This window comes from Eumetopias jubatus, unplaced genomic scaffold, assembly GCF_037043125.1.
Source record: "Eumetopias jubatus isolate StellerSeaLion01/CBP00866 unplaced genomic scaffold, mEumJub1_p1.0 scaffold_10, whole genome shotgun sequence".
Classification (NCBI taxonomy): Eukaryota; Metazoa; Chordata; class Mammalia; order Carnivora; family Otariidae; genus Eumetopias; species Eumetopias jubatus.
The window spans coordinates 80,733,320-80,761,117 of record NW_028274816.1 but is presented as its reverse complement, the minus strand read 5'-3'; the positions used below and the strand labels follow the sequence as shown (position 1 = coordinate 80,761,117).

Genomic DNA, 27,798 nt, shown 5'->3' with positions numbered 1-27,798 from the left:
GGTGGGCTGAGAAGGACGTAATTGAGCCCCCTAGTTGGGATCTGGCCTCCTGGCTGCCAGGACACCGGCACTGATGGGGCCCTAGAGGCCAAGACTGTGCTGGCCCTAGACCCTCCCCTGGGGAAGACCTCACAGCCACCCTTAGGCAGTTCATCTCCTAGAGGAGGGACCGTTTACACACTCCCAACCCATCCCCATGCTCAGAGCTCTGGCCCCACCCCCACCTCCCCTTTGGGCCCTTGGGTTTTGGCTGTGATGTCACCCTGTTGCTGGAGTCCCTGGTGGGAAGGGGATGGGGTGGGGGCTCTGGTTTGCCCAGAATTCTTTGTGTCTGCCCAGGCATGGTGCCTGACCACCAGAGCATGCAGCTGCTCAGTGTGTGTTTGGGGAATTGGCAGATGATGTCTGGAAACAAGGCAAGTTCACTTTACATGTGACCACAAAGAAGTACAGGGAAGGTTTATCAGAACCCTTTGTGGAGGCGGCAGCTTTCCTATGGGGCCCAGCTGGGGCCCTTGTCCCAGGTCGCCCACCATCCGTTTGGGTGAGCTCCATGGGTTCTGGACATCCAGGTCCCATGACCTTCAAACTTCGGACCTTCATCACGTCAGCTCCATGAGCTTTTATGGAAGCTGGCTGGATGTCTCTTGGCCACTAAGAACTTCCTGTTGCTGAGGGATTGGACAGACTGGCAAGGACACCTGAAGGCATCTCTGGGGACGAAACCCACTTCGTGCTCTTCAGCTGGCTGACTTAAGTATAAGTGATTCGGAAACATGCAGGTTTCATCTCTTGGAAGCATGTGGATTGACATGGGGGATGGAGGAGGTGAGGAGGGTTTTGGCTAAAGAGATTTGGATCTGGGGTGCCTGGGTGGCTCAATCAGTGAAGCGTCTGCCTTTGGCTCAGGTCATGATCCCAGGGTCCTGGAATGGAGACTGCCCCTCCCCACCCGTCAACCCCTGCTCACTCTCTCTCTGTCTCTCAAATAAATAAATAAAATCTTAAAAAAAAAAAAAAAGAAATTTGGCTTTGGCCCAAGTCAAAAATGTGAGCAATAAATTGGGATAAGTTTTCCTAGCTGTGCAGGTCTGTGCCTGGCTAATAGAGCAGGACTACCCAGGAAAAAGAAGGGGGTGAAGGGGGGAGCCCTTCTGCAGCAAATAACAGGGTGGATTTACAAAATGATGAGCCAGCATTGTCTCTTTCAGCCCCAGACAGCTCTGTAAGCTCAGCTTCAGAAACTGTTTCTGAAAGGCAGGGACCTGTCCAAAGTCCCCAGGAGCCTGGAGTGAAGCGGGGGAACTGGGTCCAGGTCCACTGTCCATACCCCATTTCAGCCTTCCTCTCTGGACTCTGGGTGTAGGAGCTGCAGGATAATGTCTGGGTCCTTGGCAGGTGCTCAGATGTGCGTCCAGTAGTTGAGTGGCCTGCTCAGGTCTGCAAGCCCTGAGAAAGCTGTTCTGTGCACATCAGGGTCTGTTGTGGGAGCTAGCCAGGTGGGGAGCTCCGGGTGGGGCACCAGAGACATTGCAGAACCAGTGGGGATTGCTGATTTGGGAAAACGTGATCTCAGGGACTCCCCCCAGACCCCCCCCCTCCACTTGCTCCCTTGGGATCTTCCCTTCTCTGGGCCCTCTGCAACCCTGCTCTGCACCCCTGCCTGGCTCCCAGCCCACTTTGCTCACAGGTATTTCTCCAATTCCTTGCACTGATAGCCCTGTCTTGGAAGCTGCTTCTCTGAGCAGCCACCACCCCATGCCCTCAGGCAGCGTCGCCTCGAGGCACGGACCACAGTGCTTGGGGGCCGGGCTGCCTTTTGGCAGTGTTGAGGCTTGGTGGCACAGAGGCTTGTCCCCGTGGCCCCAGGCTCTGGACTCCTGGGTCTGTCAGTTCCCTGACCTGGCCAGCACCCACTGTGGGACATGCAAGGGAGGAGTGGATCCTGAGTGCCCCTGCTCCCAAGACCTGCCCCACAGGTCCTGGAACCTCTCAGGAGGACCCACCACCCTAGTTATTACTCACTTGAGGACAAACTCTGTCCAACCACAGGCCCAAGGCAATGCTGTAGCTTTGCAACTCCATTTGTGGGTCCCAGAGCCCAGTTGGTGTGCAGACTCTGGGTCCGCTACTCAGCCTGGCCATGCCTCATGGAGCTTTGGTGGGAATTAGGTAAAAGCAGACAAACGGGAAGAGCTTAGAACAGTGCCTGGCCCATGGTAAGCCGCCTTATGTCAGCATTTGCTCCTCGGATCAGACTGTCCCTGGAGTGACCAACAGTCCCAGTGATGGGTCAGGACCCACTGGAGAGGAGATGCACCTGCCTCAGGGAGGTGGAGCAGTGCACTACACGGGAAGGCCTGGCATCGCCCCAGCAGCACTCACAGCCTTGTGCCCCTCCGGGCCACCTGGGATTATCATGGCCTCACACAGGGAGGACTCCGCCAGGAACTGCTCTGGCCTTCTCTCTGTGACCACCGCTTCCAGGCTGGATGGCCAGGGGCGACCGCCCTCAGGGCCACGCCGCGAAGGCTGAGCGGGGCTCAGTGTATGGGCCGAGAGGAGGCTCCTGCCTGCCCCTTCTGTCTCCACGTGTGTGTGCTGTTTTCTGACAGAAGTCCTTCAGAGCCTCTCTGGCAGAAACGCTGAACAGAGCTCTGCCGGCTCGGAAGTAATTTCATTGTCCGTCCCTTGGATTTCTTGTTTCTTTTTCTCTAAATGGCTAAGGATGGACAAGGTGGAATTTTTCTAGATTCTTCTCGGTATAGCTCTCTTCTTCTCCTTCTAGGGAGGCTTTTATTACTATTATTTAAACATTTTTAACAACAGTCTGACAAGTGCCTCACGCAGCTCTGCCGGTTCCTGGTGCTTGACCCTGCCCTCCACCCTGGTTCCCTGGCCCACCCTCAGGTCTGGCGGCCAGCAACCAGGCCAGGCACGGGCCCGAATGCCAGACTCATTATTTCATTTTGTCAGCATCGTGGAAAACATTTGCTTTCCGGGAGGTGCCCCTACTTTCAAGAGCCAACCTTTGGAGAAAACAGGACATGAAAGCTGGTTTTGGCTTTGAGGCCCAGACAGGCCTGTGTCCTCACTTGCAGCCTGAGGCTCCATCTGGCTCAGAAGCCCCACGAGGCTCAAGTTCATCCAGAGGTTCCCTTTCTCCTTGTAAGAGCCATGCCCAGCTGGCCACTGCTGGTGAACGTGATGGGTCTGAGCTGCCTGCCCCCTGCACACACTGGAGGTCACTGGCATGGCTCCCCCCTGGGCATGGGGTCAGGACCCACCCTGATGATGGGACCGTGGGTAAGGGGACACAGGAAAGCAGTGCTCCAATGCCTTGCTTAAATGGCTGGAGGTCAGACTGGGTGTGCCCTGGTCCGGTAGAGACAGGCCAGGCTGGGACCAGCAGAGTCACACCAGAAGGCCTGAGTCTGAGCCCTGTCTTCCTCCCTGATGGGCCGGGAACTTGGAGCAGGTGTTTAGCATCTCTGATCCTCAGTTTTTTCATTTGCAAAGTGGACTTAGGGTTGGTGCCGACCTTATTTACTCATAGAGATCCAATAGGTTGATTGTGGAAGTGTTGCCACAAAATTAACTGAGCAAGAGAGACGAGAACAAGGTGCTACAGCTTCTAAAACCAGTTAGGGACTAAAACAGTGAACACACAAGAAATTCCTTCCTATCTACAAGAAAAAGACAGGAACTCCAATGGAAAATGGGCAAATGATATAAATAGGCAATTTGCAGAAGGGCCAAAAGCAATGAATGATTCTCAGACATGGTGGTTATCAGAGGGATTTAAACTAGAGCGACAGAGAGACCCCTTCACACCCACAGATGGGTGACACCTGCAGCTAGAGGGTGTGCAGCTGTGGAGAATGGTCACACCAGTGATGGACGGGGCTTTGCCAGACCCAAAGTTATACACTACAGAGAGCCGAAGCCCCCATTTCTGCCTAAGCTGAAGAGCAGTGCTGGATTTACTCCCCCTCCTGAAAAAGTAACAATGCAGGTGAACCCTGTGTCGGCCCTGCCCAAGCAGGAGGGTCCAGTAAGACCAGGTCAAAGTTTGCAGGATGGAGTGCATTGCGCATCTAGGGCATCAGGGCAGGCCTTCCACAGCGCCTGCGGAGAAGCAGAAAACAACAGGAACACATATAGCACAACTCTGCTTCTGTTAGTTAAAAACGTGCTTTCACAATGGCCGTCCACATTTTACAGTAAACATGTCAGAGCAGTTGACTTTGGGAGGAAAGAGCAATGGGCCTGGAGAGTGGGACTGAAGAGCATACGCAGCAGAGAGGCCGGTACTGACCACCTTGATCTGGAACCAAGCACGGTGAGCTTGGGCCCCTGCCCCCACAGATAAAGGAGAGAGGGAAGAAGTGCCTGTCCTGGTGCTAACGGCAGAGTCAGGATGAGTGACAGTGACCTCCTGTGTTTCTGGGAGTCTGGAACTTAGACGCGGACATGGAAAGGGGCCAGAGTTGGTACTCAGACAGGAAATTGGGCCACGAGATTAAGGTCTTAGGAGGCATGTAGATGGATCTAGCCGGTCCCGAGTGGTGCCCCAGTGAGGGGAGGTGGACAAATGGAGCACTTTCAAGAGGGACCGGGCTGGGACTGGCTTGGGGCTGGCCCACTTGGGGTACAGAGAGGAGAGAGGTGCCCTTGGTCTCTAAAGTTCTTATTCACATAATGGATGGCACTGGGAAGAGATAGGTTCCAGGGGACAGAAATGGGTCCCATTTGTGCCATCCTGAGCTTGAGGGGCCTCCAGCTAGAGACATTTATGTCCTGGGAGATATCTCTGGGGTCACTTGTAAACCCTAAAGCATGTGGAGGCCCCTGATCTTGTCTCTGACAGCTGTGTGTTCTGCTGACCTCCACTGGCCACCCATCCTTACTTCCCTCATGTCACACCAAGGCTTGGGGCTTTGTTGAGATTCTGCAGCCAAGATGCCAAGCATTCACTTCCCTAGGCCTGTATGCAGATGCCCCCCTGGCGCACCAAACATCCCAGCCCAGTGGGGCCGCTCCCTTATTGATGAGCTATCGTTCAGGCACCCCAAAGTGCATAAAGCTTTTACCCTTCTTGGCATCAGAGGCCAGGCTCTCCCCTGCAGGATCCCTTGAAGACAAACTGGCCTCACGAGCTGGCCTGTGCTGAGGAGGGTTATCCTGGGTGTGGGGAGTGGGCCCGGCTTCCCATAGCTGTGTGATGTGACCTCTGTGGCAAACTTGCAGGACACTTGGGGGTCACCTGAAGGTGTGGAGAGCTGCCCTGACCTGCACATCTCCCAGTGGCGTTTGTCACCGTCTGCCCTGTGTCCCGGGGCCAACATGGCAATCTAGCCTTTCCTGCACTGGGACAATTTCAAGATGTGGCTTCCTCCAAGAAGTGGTTGTTGACAAACAACATCAGGAAGAAATGCACAAGGCCTGTGTGGCCCCAATAGAAGTCCAGTCAGTATGAGGGGCTTGGTCCCTCCAGGCAGAGACAAGCCACCCCGCAGGGAGTCTGAGAACCATGGGAATGGCTTTGCGGTTCAGCTGGGAAGAGTCTCACAGCATGTGGTCCCTTTGCCATCCAGCCCCGTTGTGCACACAGGAAGCAAGGAGACCGGCTCCGGACAGGACCAGACTGGCCTCTGTGTTTGATGAGGTGTCCCTGCCCTCTGGGAAGGCCCCAGGCCGGGCCCTGAGGGAAGTCCCATGGTGAGTGAGGTGGGGAGGTGTTTATCCACCATGTGGGGAAGAGAACCCCGGGAAAAGGGAAAGCCTGTTAATCTAAATCCTATCTGCTTCCACTTGAATTTATGATAATTTGGACAAAATGGGACTGGAGTTTATCTTTTGTGTTAGGCATTAGAAGCAGAGGGACTGATTTACTATGCAAAATATGAATATTAAAATTGTGTTGCTGACATCAAAACTGATTTAAAACTCGTTTTCCAAGCAGAGAGAAATGCCGGCTCAGACATAAGCACAGTGATGCTGGAAAAGAGCAGTTTCTTCAAAAGGTAATTGACCCTGCTGTTTGTCATTCAAGGTCAAGGGCTGGTTTTCCTCACACATGTCCTGATACTCGGCCTCCTCACGTTTCGGTGCTGTTGGGTCCTGGTTCAGCTCCTGGGCAAGCTCGTGCTCCATCTCCGGTTGGGCCTGGGTGGCCCTGGTTTCTGGGGTCTCCCCTTCTTTCCAGCAAAGTGCCTCTGTGGTGACACCAGGGCTGCGCAGGACTTCCCGGCACCCTGGCTGGCTCTGGCCAGGATGGAGTGTGACGCGCCTGCACGCACCTGGTCATGGCCATGGCCACCGGCCTCACCGCTAGCTAACCAATGCTGTTGCACCTATGGAGGCTTCTGAGGAGCCACCGCTGTTCAGGCCGTCTGCCAGCAGGCGTGTGCATGTCTCTCCCTCTCTGTGGCATTCCGAGCCTGGCAGGAGTGAAGTGACTTGCCCAGAGCCACACGGGTGGAGGTGACAGAGCTAGGACTGGAACCAAATCTGGTTCCAAATCGCAGACTTTCTTTTGCTTGCCATGAAGCCTTTCTCAGACTGAACGCGGTGACCACAGCTCCCAGAAGTGCCTCCCTTCTCAGGATGAACCCTGTTCACAGGGCAGGCCAAGCAAATGTGTGGGACGCCGGGTTCCTGGAGAGGTCCAGGGGGCTGAGGCCACAGAAGGTCTCCTGACCAGAGCAGGGGGCAGAGGGCTTTTGGGTCCTGCCCCATCTTGCTTCCAGTGGCCTGGCTAAGGCGGGCGTGGAATGAAAGCCTTCGCTGCCAGAGGTGCTGGTGTCTGCGGGCAGCGACTTTCTGCCCTCTTGGCACACCTCTGTTTATTGTCTCTGCATCAGCTCACACCCCTTCCCCTGGACGTATTTCCTTCATAACAGGATGGCGGACACGGCCACTGCTCAGGGTTGCTCCAGTTGCCGAAAACAGAGAGAGAAGCCATGATGGCAAAATCCCCCAGGTTCCAGAGGCTCCCACACATCAGGGAGTCCCTTGTTTTCAGGCGCCCTGGACAGCAGTCAGTGGCCATTGGGGAATGTCATCCTGAGCAGACTGGCCTGGAGGCTGGGGTCAGTACCGGATCCCCCGCCCCTCTGATGCTGAGCGTCCACTCTCAGTTTTATTCATAATTGCTTGAAAAATGGTCTCAAAGTTTAATCCTGCAAATGCCAGGATTTCTGGGCTCCCTGCATTTCCTCTCAATTATGCTGTAAGTTTGCCCATTCCTTTCTGAGCTCATTTTTCTCTTGAGATACTTTATCAAATGCAGTGGTAACAACTAATTTACCCTAGTGATATTTTGCTTGGAAAGCTCTTTGCCCGAAGCCAGGATTGCATTAGGTGTGTTTCCTGTTTTCTGGGTTATTGCAGGAACCGGTCTCCCTGGTGTTGTCGCAATTATGTAACACCAAGTTGTCATTTTCCAGCTTCCTAACACAGCTTCTTCTCCGTGAGCCCATCAGCTAGTGCCATATGTTTCAGGCTTTACTGTGGCAGCACTGTGGCACCTAATGCTGTGTAGTGAAGGACCCACCAGTGCCAGTGGTTTAGAAGAAACGTTTGTTTCTCACTCACAGTCTGCCTCAGGCCATAGGTGCGGTTCAGATCTGCCTCTTGTCTCTCTGGGACCCGGATGGAGAGGCAGCACCTCCCATGGCATGTCCTTCTCGTGGAGCAGGCCATGGGTACAGAAGGATGAGTGGAAGCGTGTCCTGCATCTGAAAGCTCTGTGCAGAACTGCCTCACCAACCCTTCTGCCCACACTCCACAAGCCAGGGTAGTGGGGCAGGCAGGGAGGAAGCCACCTGCTGCAGGACGGGCTGCACATTGGGCTAAAGGGTCAAGGCTTAGCTCAAGACGAGGTTTTCCAAAGACATGTCCTCAAGGGGGCCCCATTCCTCTGCTCCTGAAACCCTTTGTTTGCAGAGGCCAGGTGGAAGGACAGAGTGCAGGGCTGGGCCAGTGTGTGTGTGTGTGTTCGTGTGTGTGTGTGTGTGTGTGCATGCTCACAGACAGTACCATGTACTTGTGCGCATGCATGTGCATACATGGGCTGTGGCTGTATGTGTATATGTGTGCAGAATGTGTGTCTATGAGCTCTGGAAAGAAAGCCAAGGGTGTGGCTGGACAGCCCTGTGCTGGTACGTTGGAAGGAATGAACAGAGGATTCGACCATAGAGGCTTCCCTGGAGAGATGAGTGCGTGATTCCAGGACCTGCAGCAATCTCAGCAGAAGCCCACAATGGAAATGGCATTGTCCAGGAAAGACCCATAGAGAATGCTCACGTCAGATGGTGCAAGTCCCTGTGACATACACAGGAGACTCACAAAGTTCTGGAGAAGGTGACATCAGCAGGAACACTGCAGCTGGAACTGAGAGGGACAGAGACAATGACATGAAAGGTGAAAGCAGATTTTTGAACCTCTCATAACTCTGCTGGCAGGAAGCAGGCGGATAAAACCACTTAGCTGCAAACATGCTTTCCTTCGTGAAAAGAGGAAGGGTAATCCAAGAGCGGGGCCGTGAGCCCAGAGGGCAGAGCGGAAACCACAGAGGAGTACGCTCAGGCCTGGAAACAGAATGTCGTTTGCCCTCTGGGTTTTGAAATTGGAACTGGTAGCTCCCTTTTCTCTTCATTTTCTCCCTTTTTGAGTGGAATATCTCTAACCCTCAATGTATGCCTGTTCCAAGGTTGTATTTTGGGAGCAGATAACTTGTGCTTGACTTGTACATGTTCACAGATGGAGAGGAAGTATGGATCAGGAGGGATTGTTTATTTTGGATGTGGGACTTCTGAATTGGTTAGATTTAGATGAGATTTTTTTGGATTTCAACTTGATATTGTGATGTGTAAAACTTCTAGGGATAGTGGGATGGGGTGAATGTCTTTTACATGTGGGAGTTTGCATGTGGATTTTTGGAGGCCAGAAGGGAGACTGTGGTCGGCAGAACAATGGCCACCAGAGATGCCCACGTCTCCATCCCCCACACCTGTGAATCTGGTAGCGTCGTCTCTGTCCGAGGGCGTCGTACAGGTGTAATGAAACGAAGGACTTTGAGACTGCGAGACTGTGCTGGATTGCCCAGCTGGGCCCCATGCAGTCACAAGAGTCCTTATAAGAGGGAGGGGAGATGTGATGATGCAAGCAAGGTCAGCGACAAGATGGCCGGCCTGAAGGTGGAGGGAGGGAGGTGAGGTGAGGACTGGCGGCCCCTGGAAGCTGGAAAGGCAAGGAAGGGCATTCTGGTTTCCGGGAGGAGGGCCATCTTGTGGACCCCTGATGTAGCCCGGTGAAACCCATTTTGGACTTCTGACCTCCAGAACTGTAAGATAATGAGATTGTGCTGTTTTAAAGCACCGAAATTGTGGTAATTGATTACAGTAGCGATAGAAGACAAACACTGAAGCCTCGCTGCTGGGGAGACCAGCCAAGGCAACAGCTGTCGGTGGTGTGGGAGGGGGCCGGGAAGTGGGTACCCCAGAAGCTCCAGGACCAGCACGGCTCCCAGCTGCGGAGTACCCATGCTGCTGACCCTCCAGCACAAGGGCTGGAGATTGACCCCTCGGATGCCGTCAAATGACGGTCGTTGACTGAGCAAGAGCAGGGGAGTAAAGGCCTGACTGGAGCGGACTCTGGAGAGGTCAGGAGGAGAGAAAATGGAGCTGGTAGGACTGCTCCGAGGGGTTCACGGGAAGGACTGGTGAGGCCACGGGGCCACGGGGCTGGGGCGGGGCAGGGGCTGCTGAGGGGCCCAGTGGAGGGGAGCAGGGGGTCTTGTCCTCAAGAGACGGAGGGCCTTGCCTGCGTGGCAGAGCTGGCTGTGGCGGGAGCTGGTGGGGGTGGTGTGTGGCAGCCACGCACGGAGGCTGTCTGCGGATCGCTTCAGCGACAGAGGAAGCAACGCTCTCTTTCTCCTTGTCGAATGTGCTGAGTGGGCTTGAGGAAGGCATGCACTCCGCCCGAGCCCCAGAGCACGGCAGGAAGCAATAGTAACACACGGCACATGCAGCTTCAGTATTATTGGGTTGGAGAAATAATATACCGCCAACTAGTTTGTTTTAAATTAGACAAACACCCCGAGCCTGCCTGCTGCTGGAGGGCCAGTCGAGGGCTATTTGGAGGGGGCGCTCCACAGCGCTGAGGTCAGCTCTGTGTGACATTCCTGACGCGTGAAGGGCGCGCTTGGAACAACAGTGCAGGCCGCTGGGCGTGAACCCCCTGGAGCCGCTCCAGGGCCCGCCTGAGAAATGTTTCTTTCCTAGAGATTCCACCCCAATTTTAAACATCTGTTGGTGCTTGTGGAAAGTAAGGTTGGGGTTGTTTTGGTCACAGCCCACGCAAGCTGCCATAGTGTCTTTTCAAAGTGTTGGTGATGGATATTTCACACTTTGACTCAAGTGCAGGAACGCTGGAGCTGACTGCTGGAAACAGGGTCCCACCAGCTGCTCCGTGATCCCTCGCCCCTCAGAGAGAAATTCTGAGAACCAGTAGCTCCATTCCATTCTGTCATGTCCTTGGTAAGTTGTGCAGGTGTCGGTGTTCTCCACATAGTCAGATGTTTAGAGACCAGAGGCCCCCGAGACTTCCTTTGTCCTGCTGTCTGTCTGCCTTTGAGAGCCCTCAGCGTGGGTCTTCTGGTTTCTCTCGTTGCTTCTCATCAGAGCAGACTCTTCCACCCATGGTGCATCTCACACGACATCTCCAGCGACCAAGATACGTCATAGCTTTTTTTTTGTTTGTTGTTTTAATCAAGCTGAGTCCAATTTGAAGTCCCATCTCCCTGAGATAGGAGAAACGTAGATTTCAGGCACTTGGGGGTGCCCCTTCCTGGTACTGAGGAAATTTTGGATTCTGTGTCTCCCCTACCCTGGCCTCCTTCCTTCTCCTCCTCCTTGCTAGGGCCAGGGAACTGGAATGCTTTTCCCTGGTGTCCTGCTCACTGAGGCCCCTTGGTACCTACTGACCCCAGCCTGCCCTGGCTCGAGCTCGGCAGGAGCGTCTGTGAATGGCCTCTTGATCTTGTTGTTGTCGTCTCCCTGGACAGGGGTCCGTGTCTCTTTTACGGATTAAGCACTAGAACAGTGCCTGGCCCACAGTCAGATAAGAATAAGAAGCCACATAGCAAACTTGGCTCCTCACTAACAAATGGGTCATGGTGTTATAAACACACATACACACTATACACATGGGTCACTTGGGAAGTAAAGAAACTAAGTCTCCATGAGCGTTCGTGGTCTTATGGACAGTAATCAGTAGGTCTGACACTCAAACTCAGGTCTGTTGGGTTTCAAAGCCCATGTTTTCAACCACTATGGAACCCTAACACACACACGACACAAATCCATACATGTCTATCTCAACTTCTCTGTCCTTCTGTCTGTCTGTTTGTCCAGCCATCCACAACTTCACACCCATACCGACACATCTATGTATCCATCTATCATCTGTCTAACTTATGATCTGTCTGTCCATCCGCCTACCGTACAATGAGATACATAGACACACACACACACACCCCCCTCAGTCCTTGAAGGTACTTGCATCTGCCTGTTCTAAGCCTCACCCACCCCTATGTCTGCTCTAGCCCTCGGGATGGCCGTCCCTGTCTGCCATGCCCTCCTGCTCCTGCTTGTGTTCCCTTTTTGCTGGCTCCACTCAGTGCCAGCAGGATGAAGGCCTCCCTCTCAAAGAACTTCACTTTGGTGCCCATTCCTGCCGGTCACCATCCCAGAGATGGTCAACCCCAAGCCATGTAAAATGCACCAACTTGTAAGGTCCCTTCACAGCGCTGCTGAAGGTGGCTGCTTATCTGCAAGGGGGTGGATGGATGTAACTGAAGAGGATGAGACCCTTCTCCTTATAACTTCACATCCATGGCAAGGCTGAAGGTGGCAATAAAGCAAGCAATGAGGCCAAGAAAGGAATTTCCATCCCGGCCTCGCTGTGTTTGCCACAACCTTCTGTGAGACCTCTGTTTGCAGTTCTTGGGACGAAGGCATTGAGCCCTGATCCTGGGTCGCGACTCACTTGCATAGCACCAGCCAGTGAGAGTCCTGGCATAGCTGGCCGATGTGGTGGCACTTGGGGGACGGGGGTCTTCTGAGGGCAGCCACAGGTGGAGGGCACCTTTGGATGGACTAAAACATTGGCACATGACTTCTGTCGCATATTTAAGTTATAGTAAACTTCTGAGGTCAACCTCATTCCTTTTCTGGTACAGAAACAGCCTTTGTGGAAAGCACAAATAAAGACATTTTGTTGTTTGATGTTGAAGCCTTAAGGTGAATTTCTGGTCTGGGGGAGCTTCTATCCTCCTTACTCCAGCTGGCCTTGACAGGGTGTCCCTGAAGCATTCTGCTTTCTGCGGAAAGGTCCTCAACAGTGGGCTAGGGGGGTGGGGGGGTGGGAGTCTCATGACCGAGGAATGTCCCCCCACCTCTGGTCATTTCCCTCCCTGTCCATCCTCCTTAAAATCTCTTCTGCCTACAGAGGTTCATGGAAGTACCAGGGGCTGAGGCCACAAGGGGGGAAAACCAGGCCCTGCTGGGACAGGCCCAGGGATAGCCATCTCTAGGGCCATAAGCTGGCTGGGGCACTTCCATGTGGCAAGGGTGGTGGGTGGTGGGGGCATAACACGGGGCAGCTGTCAGGGAGGTGAGTCCACAGAAGCCACCTGCCAGAGGCTACCAGTGCCCAAGTGTTCCTGGGCAGCCTGACATCAGTCAGAGACCTCCGAGCCTCCAGGATGATCTATAGGTGGAATTGGAATAGGTCGTCAAAACATACTACCTCCTGAGGCCTGCGAGACCCCAGTGCATCACACTGGCCACTTGGAGTGTCAGGGAGGGGCCGGACCCCTCTCTGGGATAGACTCTATGGTCAGCGGGGGCTTTGGCCAGAGGTGTGGCCATGCCTGCCAATTCAACAACATGGTCCCAGAAAGGGGCAAGTGGTACTTCTCACTGTGTTTCCCAAATAGAAGGGGAGGTAAGACCACTAGTGTCGACTCCACAGAGGGATGATGACATAGACCCCCAACATTTGTGACCGACCTCAAGTATACAGTCACACCCAGGGCTGAGTGGATCTAAGAAAGTTGGAAACTTATGGATCACATTCCCCCACCAGGCTGGTCCCAGGCCCCCAGCTGCAGAGTGGGACAGACCTGTGCTCACCAACTGTGGGGCCCTGGGCAGACCTCTGCCCCTCTACATGTCGGGATGGGGCAGCTCTGGGTGGGGTCCTGGCGTGGGAAGAGTCATACACTGCACATGAGCCCTGGTCAGAATTGCTCAAAACTCCAACCACACCCCCCCCCCACTTTCCCACTGTGCCCTGTGAGCCCACACAGTGCCAGTTGCTACACAGGGCCTCAGAGCCCAGCCCTGGCACATGCATAGAAGCATGTATGTGTGGGCCCATACATGTGTGTGCATATGTGTGCATCCGCACATGTGTTGAAATGCTTCAGAGAACAAGCCCCAGCCCAGGAATGCAGGGGTCGGACAGGACGTGGGCTGTGCCTGGGGGTCCCTCCGGGGGCTGTGTGGAGGTGGGTGGGGCTGAGACCACAGGAAGAGCCTACTGCCCCGGGAGTGTGTGTGGGATGCTGTTTCTCACATATATTTCCTGTTTTAACACATGTGAATGTCCTGAAATAAAAAACTGTCAGGTCCCCATGAGAATGAGCAGGATTGCTGGGATTGAAACCCTCTTCTGTTGCTTGTCCTGGAGACATGGGGTGCTTCCCTGGCCATGTGACCGCGTCCTTCCCTGCCTGCCCTGTGGGGTCCAGTACTGACGACCCATCCTTCGTCAGCCATGCCTCGGGGGAGAGGGTGGAGACTCTGATGAGGGTCTTTCCTTCACAGCCCCCCTGGGAAGTGCCCAGACCCCAGGCTCAGCTGGCCTCCTTACTGTCTCTGGGTTCCCTGAACGTCTTCTCTGGCGGAGCTGCCTTGGGAGCCCGGGACTTGGTGCTACCCAAGTCAGGAGGTAAAGGGTGGCAACAGAGGCCCTCATGCTTTAGGATTGGATTTCTCAACCAACATCACCCTTGGAGGAGTCCCGAGGATAGACAGTCTCCTCAGAGGTTCCAAAGCCAGCATTGGTTCCCCAGCTGGCTCCTTGTTGTCAACCAGGCCTTGCTCTGTGCTCTGGCAATTGGCATTCAGACCCTGGTTCCTGCACGGATGGGAAGGACCTGAGGGCCACTGTGGGCTCTGCCTGTGCATGTCCCCAGACCCCCACATAACGCTGGGAGGATCAGTTTCTGCCTGGAGCATGGCCTCGGCTGGAGCTAGGGGCTTCTGAGTTCAGGATGGAGCAGAGGCCAAGGAATGAGGAGGCCCAGGCTGCACTTGAGGGGCCTCAGAGCAGGTGTGGCAGAGCAGGGCCCACAGGTGCAGGGTAGGTGGGCAGGGCTGCAGCTATAAGGGTAGAAGTTGGGGCAGGGGGCTGGGTTGTGCCTCACCTCCAAGGGCATTCTGGAGTCAGCACACTGGGCGTGGGCTCCGCTATAGTGACAAGGGGTACCTCCTCTGGCACCACGCTCATCCCTGGGGGCCTGGATAGGCCTGGGAGTGTTCCCAAGCAGGGCCTCGTGGCCCCGTGGCCTGGTGAGGCCCCAGCTCCTTTCAAACATTGGCAGAGCCCAGTATCTGTCCTGCCCAACCCAGGTGATGGACATGAAGGTGTGGCCAGGTCCAGCAGGTCCAGCTTTGGGATGAGCTTAAAAGCCACTTCCCAGTAAGTCAGTATCCCTCACAGCCAGGTCACCTCTCGGGTGAGCTGGGCACGACCACCACTCCATAGCGCCAGGAAGGGGTCTGACTCAGGTGAGGCTGGAGGCCTTCTGGGGCTGGGCGGGGCATGGGAGAGGAGGGGGTTTTTCTGGCTGCAGTGTGAGATTTGAAGTCAAGGTCAGGGCAAGGATCCAGAAAGACTCCCCCAAATTGCAGGGGATCATTCATCTTGGGCATGAGAAACAAGGTCTGCAAGAGTGGCTAGGCGAGTCGGGGAACCCCTGCTTCCTGGGTGAGGCAGGGCTGGGAGACTCCAGCCCTACTGCAGGTTGTGTCTGGGCTGCTGAAAAACTTGCCCGATTGTGGGTCATGCACCCAGTGAGGGTGGTGAGGCCCCTGCAAGGTGCAAGAGAAGCATGGGTGGGGGTGGAACAGGGGCTGGGGGCCTGGGTGGGGGCCACGTGTGGCCTCAGGACAGAGGCCCTCCCAGTCGGGGGTCTTTATTTCTGCATGGAGGCCAGCACGTGCGTCTGGGAAGAGGGAATCTGAGATGGGCTCTGGGGTGGGAATTTAGGCGAGTTTGGGTCCAGCTGGAACGTCAGTTTGTTGTTCCCTCATGGAATTCAGGATCGTGGGCCAGTGTCGCCTGGCCTGGCATGGCGGTCTGTCAGTGTGGGCTCTTCCCACAGGGCAGGGCTGGTCTGAGCCCATGAGGAAGGAAGATTGAAGCTGCAGAGGCTCCAGCAGCTGGTGAATATGGAGGGATCCATGTGGCCTCGGGAAGGAATCTCGGTGGCCAGGTCCTCCAACACCCAGACCCCCCCTCACTCCCAGCAGGACAGCCCCCCCCCCAGCCTGGGGCACCCCTGGCACTCACTCCTTGAGGCTCTGCCAATCCTCCCAGCCCCTCCCCCAGGCCCTGCGGTCACTGCCACTGGAGGAAACCCGGGGCCTGTGTCTTTGGGACGTGACCCCAGTTTGTGGTCGTTCTTTGCAGACACACCCGTAGCTGGGGATGAGAGGTTGCTTTCAAGCGTGGTTTGGGGTGGGAAATGGGCTCTGGCCCGTGTTAACCTAGATGGTATTTTACTCTTAAAGTTCTGGGACGATATCTGAGGCCCGGCCAAATCCTGCCTGCCCTTGGTGGCTCTGAGACTTGGCTCATCTGAGAGCACCATGTGAGGTGGCCTGGGGTGCCCGGACTTGGGGGTGGACAGGAGGCCAGGTACCCCTCACTCACTGAGGCTGCTCTACAGAGGGGTGGGCACCTGGCATCACCCAGTGGGGAGGACTGTGCCTTCTGCTGGGCAGGGGTGGGGTGGGCATATGGGTCGGTGAGTACCCCACTCTATGACCCCAACCTGCTGGGTCACCTCTCCTGCCTCCCTGCCTCCTTGAGGGGATCCCCCTCTACCTTGGGTTGGGCTGCATGTGCAGGAGCTCTTTGCCAGACCAGATATGGGCACACAGTGGGCTCTTCAGCAGCCCATCCAGGAATTCGCCCCACGATTCCATGATCAGGGCGGTCGTTCAGGGACTGCCCCAGGGATGCTTGTGAGGGGCCGGGGAGGGGGGCAGTCTCATCTGCCCGGTGAGCAGGAGCAGCCCAGGCAGTGGAACCACAGTGGGAGAGAGGGAGGGAGGGAGGCTTCCCAGGCGGCTGGGGCCTGGATGAGTGAGGCCCAGGCCATCAGGGCACTGGCACCCTTGGGCCTCCATCCTCCAGCTGGTGAGTGTGTGCAGGGGCAGGTTCCCAGGCCACTAAGTGGTGCTGGTCCCATGGTGGTCCCCGTTAACTCCCATGACAGCCAGAGGGAAGAAGCCTCAGTTTGTCCTTCTCAAACCTGGCTGTGCCATGAAGACCAGGCCCAGTCAATGCCATGAAAGGGGGCGTCATGTGGGCCCCCAAGCCCCAGGGGGGATGTGTGGGGTGCTGTAGGCCCCTGGGTCAGGGGGGATGTTGGGGATAGTGTAGGCCCATGGGAGATGTGTGGGGTCCTGTGAGTCGCTGGGCCATAGAGGGTGTGGCTTTGACCCTGAGCTGGGCGCCTGGGGAGGCAGCCAGCACAGGAGATGCCATCTGATCCAGTGTTCACAGTGTCCCTGTGGCTTCCCCGTGGAGAATATCTCATGGGGGCCACCAGGAGAGAGATGATAGGTTGATAGGTTAAGACAGAGGGAAGGGGCAGCTTCTGGAAGTGTTCTGAGGTCCAGGTTGGAAATAGAGGTAACAGGAGTACAGGGCGGCCCCGCAGCACCAAGTCACACACCAGGGCCCCACACAGGGATGGTCTCAGCGGGAGGGACCCATGTGGCCAACGGTCCCAGGGCCATTCCATATCCACCTACCACTGAGCACTTGGCCCGTGGCTTCTTCGGTTCTTGGTGGGCAGAGGGTCCTTCTTGGGCTGATTGGGCCCCATGGTACTTGGTGAGTGAGGAGGGACAGGCAGTACCCACGTGTAGGTCAGGAACCTGGGGCTGGAGGAAGGCTGGACTGCAGCCCCGCCCACACACCGCACCACTAGTCCCACACGCCTTCCCTGGGGCCCAGAGACAGTGGGGCTGGAAAAGCACCTGGAACAAGTCCCACACTATTTTCCAGGGAAGGGGGCACGCCCCTCCTCAGAACCCGCTCCCTGATTCATGAGACAGGAACCCTGCCCAGGCCGCCCACCCCTGTCCAGGATGGTTTGAGTGCAAAGCAGATTTCAGAGGCATCTGGATCAAATAACTGCCTGATAGCGTGTATAAATTAGAGACAAAACTCTCCGGAAGGCAGAGCCACTGCAACTCATTCCAATGTGATGCATGCAGCAGGGGCCATGGCTCCCTGAGATTTAAAATCAGCCCAGAGAGAAGGGTCATGAAGCTGCCCACGCAAGCTCTGTCTCAGTGGCCACAGAGCCCTGTCTGTAGAGGGAGGAGCAAGCAATAGACCTCACAGTGCCAGGGTGTGCAGAGCACAGGTGAGCCAGCACCCTGAGCCCTCACTGTGGCCGGGCCCCAAGCCAACCCCTGAGTGTCTGCTGGCCCCGTGGCCAGGCAGGTGTGGCTTTTTATCTGTCACCTCCTCACTGTGTGAGCTCACTGAGTCTCTTACTTCTCCGGGCCTCCATCTCCTCGTCAGGTCCTTGTGAGAGCTGAGCAGAGACGGCATAGAAACCCTGGCTGGGGCAGTGAGGAGAGAGCAGCTCACGGGAAGGTCCAGGACACCAGGGACAGAGAACACACAGTGGCCGGACAGGTGGCCACGGGAAGGCTGTGGAGGGGGAGATAGCTTGAGGCCCATCAGTGGAGGACTAGGGTGCGAGCCAGGCCTGGAGGGGCCAGGTGGGCTGGGGGACCCTGAAACAAAACAGGAAGGGGTGGGTGGGGTGCCTGAACAACTGCCCTGATAGTAGGGTGCTACAGAGAGGGACACACAGCTCCCCGAGACCGGGAAGGTCATGTCTTACTGCCCCGTCTGCAGGACCTTGTCCCTGCTGCCCAGTTTGTGTCTCCAGGTTTGACAGTGGCCCCTCAGAGTCCAGGGCAGGCCACCATATCCCAGGCATGCCGCCATAACCCCTCAGGGCAGCTGAATATGGGGTCTGCAGGTGGGGATGGACTCCCTCCCAGGTGCCCAGCCCAGGGAGAACCTCCAGGTTCTCAGAGGGGCTCTGAGTTCTCCAGGATACCTGGTTTTCCCAGGTAGCTTGGGTCTTGTCCCCAAGGGACTGTTCTCTGGACTTTGCTGTGTCCAGAAGTGCGCCTTAAAACGTCCGAACACAGACATCTTTCCATGGGGCTGGGGTCTCAGGACGCGTGCATTTAAATTTCTGGCAGAGGTTCCAAGTCACTGATTTACACCCTTGCACATGGTTTGTGAATGTGCCCCTTTCCCTCACCTCACCAATACTGGATCTTGTCATCAAATGTTTTTCAACTTCTCATTTCTGTGATTGATGGAGACTAAGTAATTTGTTGTCTTTATTAAGATGCTTTATATAATCTTTGTTCTCCTTTGCCACTTTTCTATCGGATTGTTGTTTTTTTCTTACTGACCTGTGGGTGCTCTTTACATGTGCTAAATATCAACATGCGTGCTTACCTTGCAGATACTTGTTCCATCTCTTGCTTAACATTTTATAGCTTTCTAGTGGTGTTTTCTCCATCACATAGAAGTCCTCAAATTTCTTGTCGTCAAATCTGTCAGTTGTTTCCTTAAGGCTTAGATTTTGCCCCTTTCCTGTTTTCCTGAGAGTGTGTACTTTTCTGTTCTCTTCCAGTTCTTTTATAATTATATTTTTTGCCTTTAATCTATCTGAGTTTATTTTGGGTATGGGGTGAGACGGAGTGGAACCATTTTTCCACATTAAATCTGAGATATCAGGAGCCCTGGAGGACACAAATTATAGCGTAGGGGCTTGGAGCACAGGCTCTGGAGCCGGGCTTCCTGGGCTGGAATCCATGCCCTGCCCCACACCGTGGGGGTGCTGGCCACTTACTGAGCCTGTTCCAGCCTCAGTTTCCTCTTCTCCAAAAGGGTTCTTGTGCAGATTGAACAAGCACCTTTGTGTAAACCACTCAGGAATGAGTCAGGTGGTCTGACAGAGCCCGAATCAGGTCCTGGGGTCTCCCCAGCCTCCAAGCAATTCCCAGACTCTGGAGTTCTTCCTGCTTCTTCCAGAAGAAAGGAAGAGGGTGGGGTATGTCTGGGAAGGGAAGAAGATTGGTCTCACTCATCCAGGTGAGTGAGACCAACACCTGTGAGCCCAGATGACCCCGGGATAGAGACGTCCCCACTACTGGGGGCTTCTGGGGAGAAAACAGTCACAATGTGGTCTTACCCAGCCAGATTCTGACAAGTCCGGAGAGGTCCTGAGATCTGGAAATGCATGTAAAGTCATGCTTATGGTGAGGAGAGAGCATGGATCTGGGGGCAGAAATGGGGCTGCTCAGGTGTCCTTCGACTGATACCCCAAGGTCACGCCTTCTCACTTGTGAAAGCTGGGTAAAGGCACCAACCTTCCCTGCTCTGTGGGCAGGTAGCCCAGGCATGCACTGAGAGGGGAAAACTTCCCACAGGCTGGCACAGGTAATCACCGGTCCCTGGGGGCTAAGCTCTGGGGGCTGGAAGCGCAATGTAGATTCCATCCCTTGGGGTCTGGCTCTTGGGGGACACCCTCTTGCATGAGGCCCCTCACAGTCCGGCCTGACCCCTGGCTATGTGGCAACCTCTCACCCAGGTTCATTGGGGCTGCTTCGGGGCTGACTTCTGTGACCCTACCCTTAATCCTCCACATTTTACATCTTGCCTGTTTTCCTGAGAACATGCACTTTGTTCTCCGGACAGCCTCTGGGACTGGCCCCCGAGCCTCTCTGCCACCCTCCAGCTCCTCTCCCCTGCTGCTTCAGCTGCCTGCCATTTCCCTGCTCAGAGGTGCCCAGCAGCCCGGTGCTTGCTGGTGGAAGACTGTGTAAGGGAGCCTGGGGCTAAGAAAGTAGTAAGGAAGGAAGGAAGAAAGAAGGAAGGAAGGAAGGAAGAAAGAAGGAAGGAAGAAGGAAGGAAGAAAGAAGGAAGGAAGGAAGGAAAGAAGAAGAAAGAAAGAAGGAAGAAGGAAGGAAGAAAGAAGGAAGGAAGGAAGGAAGGAAGGAAGGAAGGAAGGAAGGAAGGAAGGAAGGAAGAAAAAAAAAAAGTGGTTGTTCATTTGGGCCCAAATGAGTAAGGGGAGAGGTTAAGAAACGTGAGAGAAGTAGAGTCTCGACTAAGAGTGGGGGCGGAGGGTGCGTGAGGCGTGGGGGCTGAGTGAGGACCCTCCCAGGCCACCGTTGCTTGGAGCTCGCCAGGTGGGCCTGGGCTGCTGGGGGCAGAGCTCGATCAGGAAGCAGGAACCACAGACCCAAATCACTTGATGGGACCCCTTCCCTGAGCCTCTCCTTGTCTGAAAGAGGAGGGGATGGGCTGGCTGCCCACAGGGTCCTGAAGAGACCCTCGCCTCAAGGAGGGTCACTAGAGGTGGCCCCGGCCCCTTGGACACCCAGCAGCCCTGCCAGTCCCCATGGCCAGGCCCAGAGCAGGAACCAGCTCGATGCTGTCAGTGCTGGATGGCTGGCAGCCGTGGAGGGAATGCTCTTTCTCAAAATGGGCTTGCTGGGTCCCACAGAAGGAGGTAGTACTGAGTTTCCCCCTTTACAAAATGAGTGGCATCGAGCCTGCCTGACATTTCCAACTTTATTAATTTTGGTCAGACTTTGTTGCTGAGATGGGCTTCCCCTGCTGCTCTGTGGTGATTAATATTGCTGAGCTGAGCATGGTTGCAACACTTTCCTGTAAAATGAAGTAAAACAGAAGTTGATGTCTTCCTCATATATGAAATACATAAATCAGTTAAAAATAGTTCCCTGAGCGGATGTGATGATGTCGTGGCTGTCACAGGAAGCACATGAATCAGGCTCATCCCCACTAACAGGAAAGTGGAGGCAGAGGCCATGGTCTTTGGGCCCCTCCTCAGGGCACTCAGGGAGGCGGGTCCCTCTGGCTCCACCTTGCACCTGACCCAGGCAGGGGCCACCAGAAGGATGGCACAAACCCAGCTGTGCTTCTGCCTGCGTAGCTCACTGCTGGGTGTTTCTTCCCTGGGTCAGACCTTACCAACCACAGGAGCGGCCCCACAGACGCACGTACAAGTGCCTTGCCCGTCCACCTGGCCCAGGGACGCTCTTCCCCGGGGACCCAGCGTAGCTGGTGGATGTTGGGGCTGGTCTGCTGGTGAGCCATTAACAGCTGTGGGGCCCGTGTCCGCCGCGCCATCACCTTGGGCACAGCAAGGCCTCTGGCTTACTTGTCAAGATGACCACCTATGGGGCCACACACTAGCACAGAAACTTCACACCGTCTTGTGTAGTCACCGGAGACCCTGGGTGTTGGCACTGCCGATGGCGAAGCACCATCAGAACTCAGGGCTCTGAGGGCAGAGCCCGCGCTGCAGTAACAGAACCTGCGGGAAAGCAGGGGCTGAGGCCATGGTAGCCTTTGAAGGCCGGACGACCCAGAGTGTGGTCCCGAGTTACCAGGAGGAAGATTACAGGGGGTGGGCCAGGGTCCTCAAGTGACGCTAGAGATGAGGTCTGGTGAGCGTTGTCACAGCACAAGCCCAAGGGCCCTTAGCACCAATTGGCCATAGGTTCCTCCCTTGCTGGGTGGGGGGTCAAGGGGGGTGGGCCCAGAGAGGGTAAAGGCCACCCAACGCCGGCCAGTTAGCTGCAGAGCAGGCAATCACTATCTCAAGAGTCTAAGTCGGCGTTGGCTGTGAACCTCAGAAAAGCTCAGCTCAGAGTGGAATCAAAGGTCCCTAAGGGGACACATAAACCAGGCCAGCAAGTGCTGAGGAAGTCCGACTGTTTTCCATTCCCGCCACCCCTGTTCCCTGGGGCGGGGGCACCTGCCTGGGGGACATAAGCCGGGCTGGACCTCCTCCCAAGCCCCCGGCCTGAACAGGAAGGATGCGGCTCCCCACTGGCCTCTCAGCCTGAGGCACTTGGCTGTGGAGGCTGGTGGGGGTCCAGCTCATCCCAGGCATCTCTCCCGGACATCCGGGTCAGCTCAGTGGGAAGGCGCTGAGGAGGTGGGCCAGCCCGAGTTGGGCCTCTCTGCCTGGGGAAGCGGGGTGAGGAGAAGGAGCCTTGGCTGTGGCGGAAGCATGTTTGGGAACACACCCTTCCCAAGAAATCCCTAAAACAAACACCTGTGGGGTGTCCTTAGAGAGTAGCCCAAAAACTCAAAAGCAATTTTCTTTTCATATTTTGGATCTAATAAAAGTAATTTCCCCCCCGTTTCAACATTTTCATAGGTCCTTAAAAGCTTTAGGGCTTTGTGATCTGAACTTTAGGGTCTGATGGCTAAAGGAACAAGGAATATCCAGACCTGTCCTGGAGAGAGGCCCTCAGAGGGAGGGAGAACTGCCCTTATTTGCTTGGCTTGGCCTGGAAGTGAACCAGGAGAAAGAGCCGCCCAGCCTCTGCCTGCTCAGCACAATCACTCTTACACACGAGCACACTGATGCCCGTGTGTGAGCACATGTGTGTGAGCTGGCATGCACATCCACGGGTGTGTGCACACGGGCACACACACACACACACCCCTGCCTACGTGCACATGCGCACGCACACACAGCTGTGGTCTCCCCGGGAGGAGCGGTGGCTGTGCCTTCATCTCCTGCCCCTGGGGCTCCCACCCCATCCCACTGCGGCAGCTCCCGGGGCCCCCTGGAGTCCAGGCTAGCTGTGGTCCCCCGGGGCCAGGCAGGGTGTGCCCCTCAGCAGGCAGCTGGTCCTGAGTCAGTCAGACCCTTCTCCTTTGCTCCCACCTCCAGGTGCAGACTTCTTTCTGTCCTCTTACCCTGTGCCAGGAGGTGCCCCCCACAGAACGGTCTCCACTGGCTGGGATGCCGATGTCCGGTTTCTCACCCTTGACCTCCCCTCATGCTCCTCCCGGGTCTTTGAGTGCAAACATCTTGAATGGTCTGAGCTTGGGGAAGGGCACCTGTGCTTGGCCACTCAATGTAGAGGGCATCTTCAGGGACATGGGGGGGTTACTGCTCTAAATATTCCAAGCCAAGGTACCTGCATCCACCCAGAGACTCTGGATGGGCAAGGGCTGTGGGGCGTATACACAGGGTTTGGCTGACTGGGGGCAATCCCTTGGCCGGCTAGTGTTTGGATGGTGCCAGGGTCCCCCAGCATCTGTGATGGGCTGAAAACCATCGCCAGGGGGTCACGTCTCCCCCAGTCCCTCCTGCGGGGTAGTGTTGAGCAGGGCAGATGCTGGGACCTGCTCCTGGCAAGCCCTCCCTATAGCATACCTGTTAGGCATTCCCTGGGCCTGGTCTCAGGAAAGAGCCTTCTTGACCTGGCAATGGAAAGGTGTGTTTGAGCTTGGCAAAGTGGCTTGCTCTTTTCAAATCTTTGAGTAAACTGTGAATGAGCCCGGAGCTTCATGAAGCATGTAAATGTCATCCACCCCTGCCCCATACTTCACAGGCCTGCCCAGTCCCCGACTGTCCATGATGCCCGTCTGGCCAGGGACTTCACCATATGGTAAGTATATGGATGGATGACTTTCTTTTTTTAAAGTTTAAATGGCCTAGCACAGCATCTGAGCACAGTTACCAACCATGGAATGCCTCCCCAGGCTTTTGGCTCCCAGCTGACAGCTCACTGACAGTCCTCACAGCTCAGGACCCAGTCCCTGGCATCGCCTGGAGAGGGTTTTTAGGCAGCAGAGGTTTTTGCTTGGCAAAATGAGACTGCAGGCTGTGCAGCCATGAGAGAGCAAGGGGGGCCCTTTCTTCCTTGACATCTATTCCTCCATTGTTTCTAGGTTGCCAGACCCACACCTGCCCATGCCAGGTGGACCACTTTCTGTGTGTCCTCAGGGACCAGCTCAGTCACTGCCCTGAAGTCAAACCTTTGTCATGTGGATCCATGAAGCACTGGCTCTGTGCCAATTTGCGGATGCACAAAAAGATGAAACTTTAGGACATGAAGAGAGCTCTCCCCAAAGACTTCCTCCTTAGGGTATACACCTGCTGCAGCAGCCACTACCTCCTCATCTTCCCTGGGCAGAGGTGCACAGCCCTGCCTGGCTCCAAGAAGCAGAGCTCACACTGGGCCCTGTGCTGAGCATTTGACAGGTCCTGGGCATCATGTCTGATCCTCTGAAGGCACTCATCCTGTAGATGAAGAAACAGGAATAGAAGTGGAGGAACTTGTCTAAGGCCACACAGCAGGGAATATGATGGCACAGAAGACTTCAGAGTCAGGACAGGCCCAGCCAAGGCAAGCTTGGCACTGCTCATGTTGCTTGACCACCCTAGAAGGACAGAACCTGCCTGGCTCCTGGTCAGGGGCTGTGAGATAGCATCACAGGGGCCCAGCCCGCCCAGAGTGACCAGGAGCATCACAGTAGGTGAAGTGGATGGGCAAGGCTGGGATGACCCTTGCTCCAACTGTAACTCCTCCACTGTTGCCTCCAGAAGCTGGAACTCCACTGAGATGCCAGTTTTGCTGATGGAAGAGACCCTCTCCAGGCAACCTGGGCGGAGACCCCTAACCCTCAACCTCTTAGAAGAATGTTGCCCCTCCCCATCCCTCCCCACCTCTCCTCCATCCCTCCTTCTGTTCCTTCTCCTGCCCTTCCCCTGTCCCCCTCCCCCTCCCTCCTCCGGCCCCTCCTCCACCTCCCCCCATTCCTCCCCATCCCTCCCCTTGCCTCTCCTCCATCCCTCTGGCAGGGCTCACTGCTTCCAGCATCTTCTCTCTGGGTGTGCAGGAGGGTGGTGCCTGGAGCCTGCAGAGGTGACCTGCAGGCACTCTAGCTCTGTATGGAGTGGCTGCAACTCTCAGAGGCACATTTTGCAAATTGAGGAAGGGCCCCTGGGTGGCCCACAAGTGAGCATGCCTTCCAGCCCTGCCACCAACTGGGCCATTCAGCCAAAGCGAACGTTCTCCCTCTAGTCTCTAGCTGGAGCTAGATTAGGGCTGTGCATGGGAATGCCTATTTGCCAACAAAGAGGGCTTGGACTCAGGGCAGCTGCAGGTCAAGGCAGTGGTGGTAGGGAGGCTGCTGTGGGGTGGCCGACCCCTCCCCTGCTATCGCAGAGCTCTCGGGAACTTCACAGCCCAAAAGGAGCAGGGTTCGCTGGGCTGACCCCAGCCTCCTCTGCAGGCTCCTTGACCCCTGGAGGGTAGCCAAGGACCCCCAAAGCCAGAGCAGCCTGGGTGTGGGGGTGGTAACCTGCTTTCAGAGCAGGTGGATAGAAGCTCTTGATGTAGGGTCTGCGGAGTGCACCTGGACATCTCATTCTGTTTCCAACAGGATACAGCTTGTTCCTGGTGAGTTCACCTAGAGCGATGGCATTGAACAGAAACCAGAGGGTGTATCTCTCACCAGGATACCCACTTGTCCTCCTGTAAGAAGAGGTAGGCCAGGCAGCACTGGCTGGTTAACCTGCTGGAGACAGTATCGATGCTGAGCACCCTTTTGGGCTCCCCTGAGCAGACATTGGCTGGGGCAGGGGGAAGGTAGACCTTCCTCCCACAGGCCAGGGGTGGCTTCCTAGGTCCTAGGAACAGAGAGCCCTGTGCCAGTAGGGCAGCAGTTTTCTCATCAGTACAGAGGAGTGGGTGCCCTGTGGGCTCAAACACTCCCTCCTGCATTCCCCAGGGAGCAGCTCCCCCAATGCCACCTGGTTGAGGTGATGTACCTCAAGCTGGGCTAGAGTGCAGGACATGTAGCCAGAGCCACTGGCAAGAACCCCCTAGGAGGGTAGGTGATGGTCTGGGCAGGACAAGGGTCTGGGCAGTGAGAGGTGTGAGTGAGGGGGTTTGGGTTGGGTGGAGGTCTGGGTGGAGCCCCATTCTCCCACTCACATGCTGTGCAGTGTTCTGGACCCTCTCCTGGAATGACCAGACAGACAAGTTTGGGCTCAGCCTTGTCCTGAGAGCAGATGAAGTCTGAGACCTGAGGGGGTGGTCCCATTGTGGGCATGTGGGGTGCCCATGGCCTGCTTGCTACTCACTGGCAGCCTGGGGCACCCTCAAGTTTCACTTTCTGGGTGTGTTGGCAGGACACATGGGCTTGCTCAGGTTTCTGCTCATGGCGGATAGGATTATCACCATCGAGCTTAGTTCTACGAACACACACATCTGGGGTCCTCTCTCATAGCAGGGTCTACCTGGAACTTCTTTCTCACACCTTTTTTCTCTTGTATATTTTAAAACATCTCTCATTACAGGCTGACCAAGGGCCTGCAGCTCTGATCTGCTGTTCCTACACAGTTTGCAGGGACACCAGCTATGTGTTAGGGTGTCGGGAATCCCAGGAGAGGCCAACCAGTGGCTTGTTGGGCCCCATGGCCCCTTGATCTTGGCTCTGTGGCCCTCCAGCGCCTTCTCTCTCATCCCTTGACATGCCAGTGCCCACCACCCCTGTGCTTCCCCAAGAGACACCCAGAAGGTTTGATGTGTCAGAATATGGTATTGTCTGTCTCCTTGTGGAGGGTGGCTGAGTCAGCTGCTGCCAGGCCCATCTCATCCTAAGCACCTATGGGGGCACTTTGCAGGCCCCATCCTCCATGCCCTGCGTTTCCCAAAGGCTGTGAGGTGCTGGAAGGACCCTGGCAAGGGCAGCTGGTGGCAGCATGTCCTGGGGAGGTTGGGCGAGGCAGCTAGGGAACAGAATGTGCGTGCTGGGCCAGGCACACCCGCAGCATGTCTGGACTCTGGGAGCTGTGGGTGGGTGAGGTACAACTCAGAGCTTTCTGGAGCTGAGTCACCCTCTGGCTCCAGGAAGCCTGGCCACATGACCTCCACACTGAGGCAGCTTGGCTTTCTGCTGAATGTGAGCAAAGTTACTGCTGCTTCTGAAAGCAGAGGGGAGGTGAGGAATTTCACCAAGCATCCTTTTCAAGAGCCGTCACCATCTCTGGGGCACCTCCACTGAGGGTCTTGAAGTGACAAATTGCATGAAGAGCTGGGACCTCACTGTCAGTACACGCTGGTGCTCCCCTTGAGCAGGAGACATTGTTAGAACCACCTTGTGGAGGGGCGCCTGGGTGGCTCAGTTGGTTGAGCGACTGCCTTCGGCTCGGGTCATGATCCCAGGGTCCTGGGATCGAGCCCCGCATCGGGCTCCCTGCTCGGCGGGAAGCCTGCTTCTCCCTCTCCCACTCCCCCTGCTTGTGTTCCCCCTCTCTCTGTCTCTCTCTTTCTCTGTCAATTAAATAAATAAAATCTTTAAAAAAAAAAAAAAGAACCACCTTGTGGAAACATTTGCAAGACAATTTGTCTGTCTGAATATCTTAGAGGAAAAGATGGAGCTTACAGACTCAGATAGACACAGGAACCACACACACACACACACACACACTCCAATATACAGACATGCATGCCTGGCACACACATATGCCAGGATACACCCAAACACACTCACCGCAAACATACTCACACCCACAGAGAACATGCCCATGTCTCACACACACAC

The 27,798-nt window shown here is 55.6% G+C and overlaps 1 long non-coding RNA gene across 5 annotated transcripts in view; it reads left to right on the top strand.

The window, feature by feature from the left end:
• LOC114216044 (uncharacterized) overlaps positions 1–24,920 on the top strand; it is a 67,860-nt gene extending 42,940 nt beyond the window's left edge. Inside the window, exons 6-10 of one of the 5 annotated variants that reach the window (XR_015769269.1) lie at positions 4,225–4,342; positions 5,251–5,721; positions 5,966–6,026; positions 23,796–23,852; positions 24,136–24,920. This is a non-coding gene — a long non-coding RNA (uncharacterized LOC114216044). Of the gene's footprint in view, positions 1–4,224; positions 4,343–5,250; positions 5,722–5,962; positions 6,027–23,795; positions 23,853–24,135 lie in introns of all 5 variants that reach the window. The other 4 variants (XR_015769273.1, XR_015769277.1, XR_015769271.1 and 1 more) reach the window with 4 other exon arrangements.
• Positions 24,921–27,798: the final 2,878 nt, after the last annotated feature.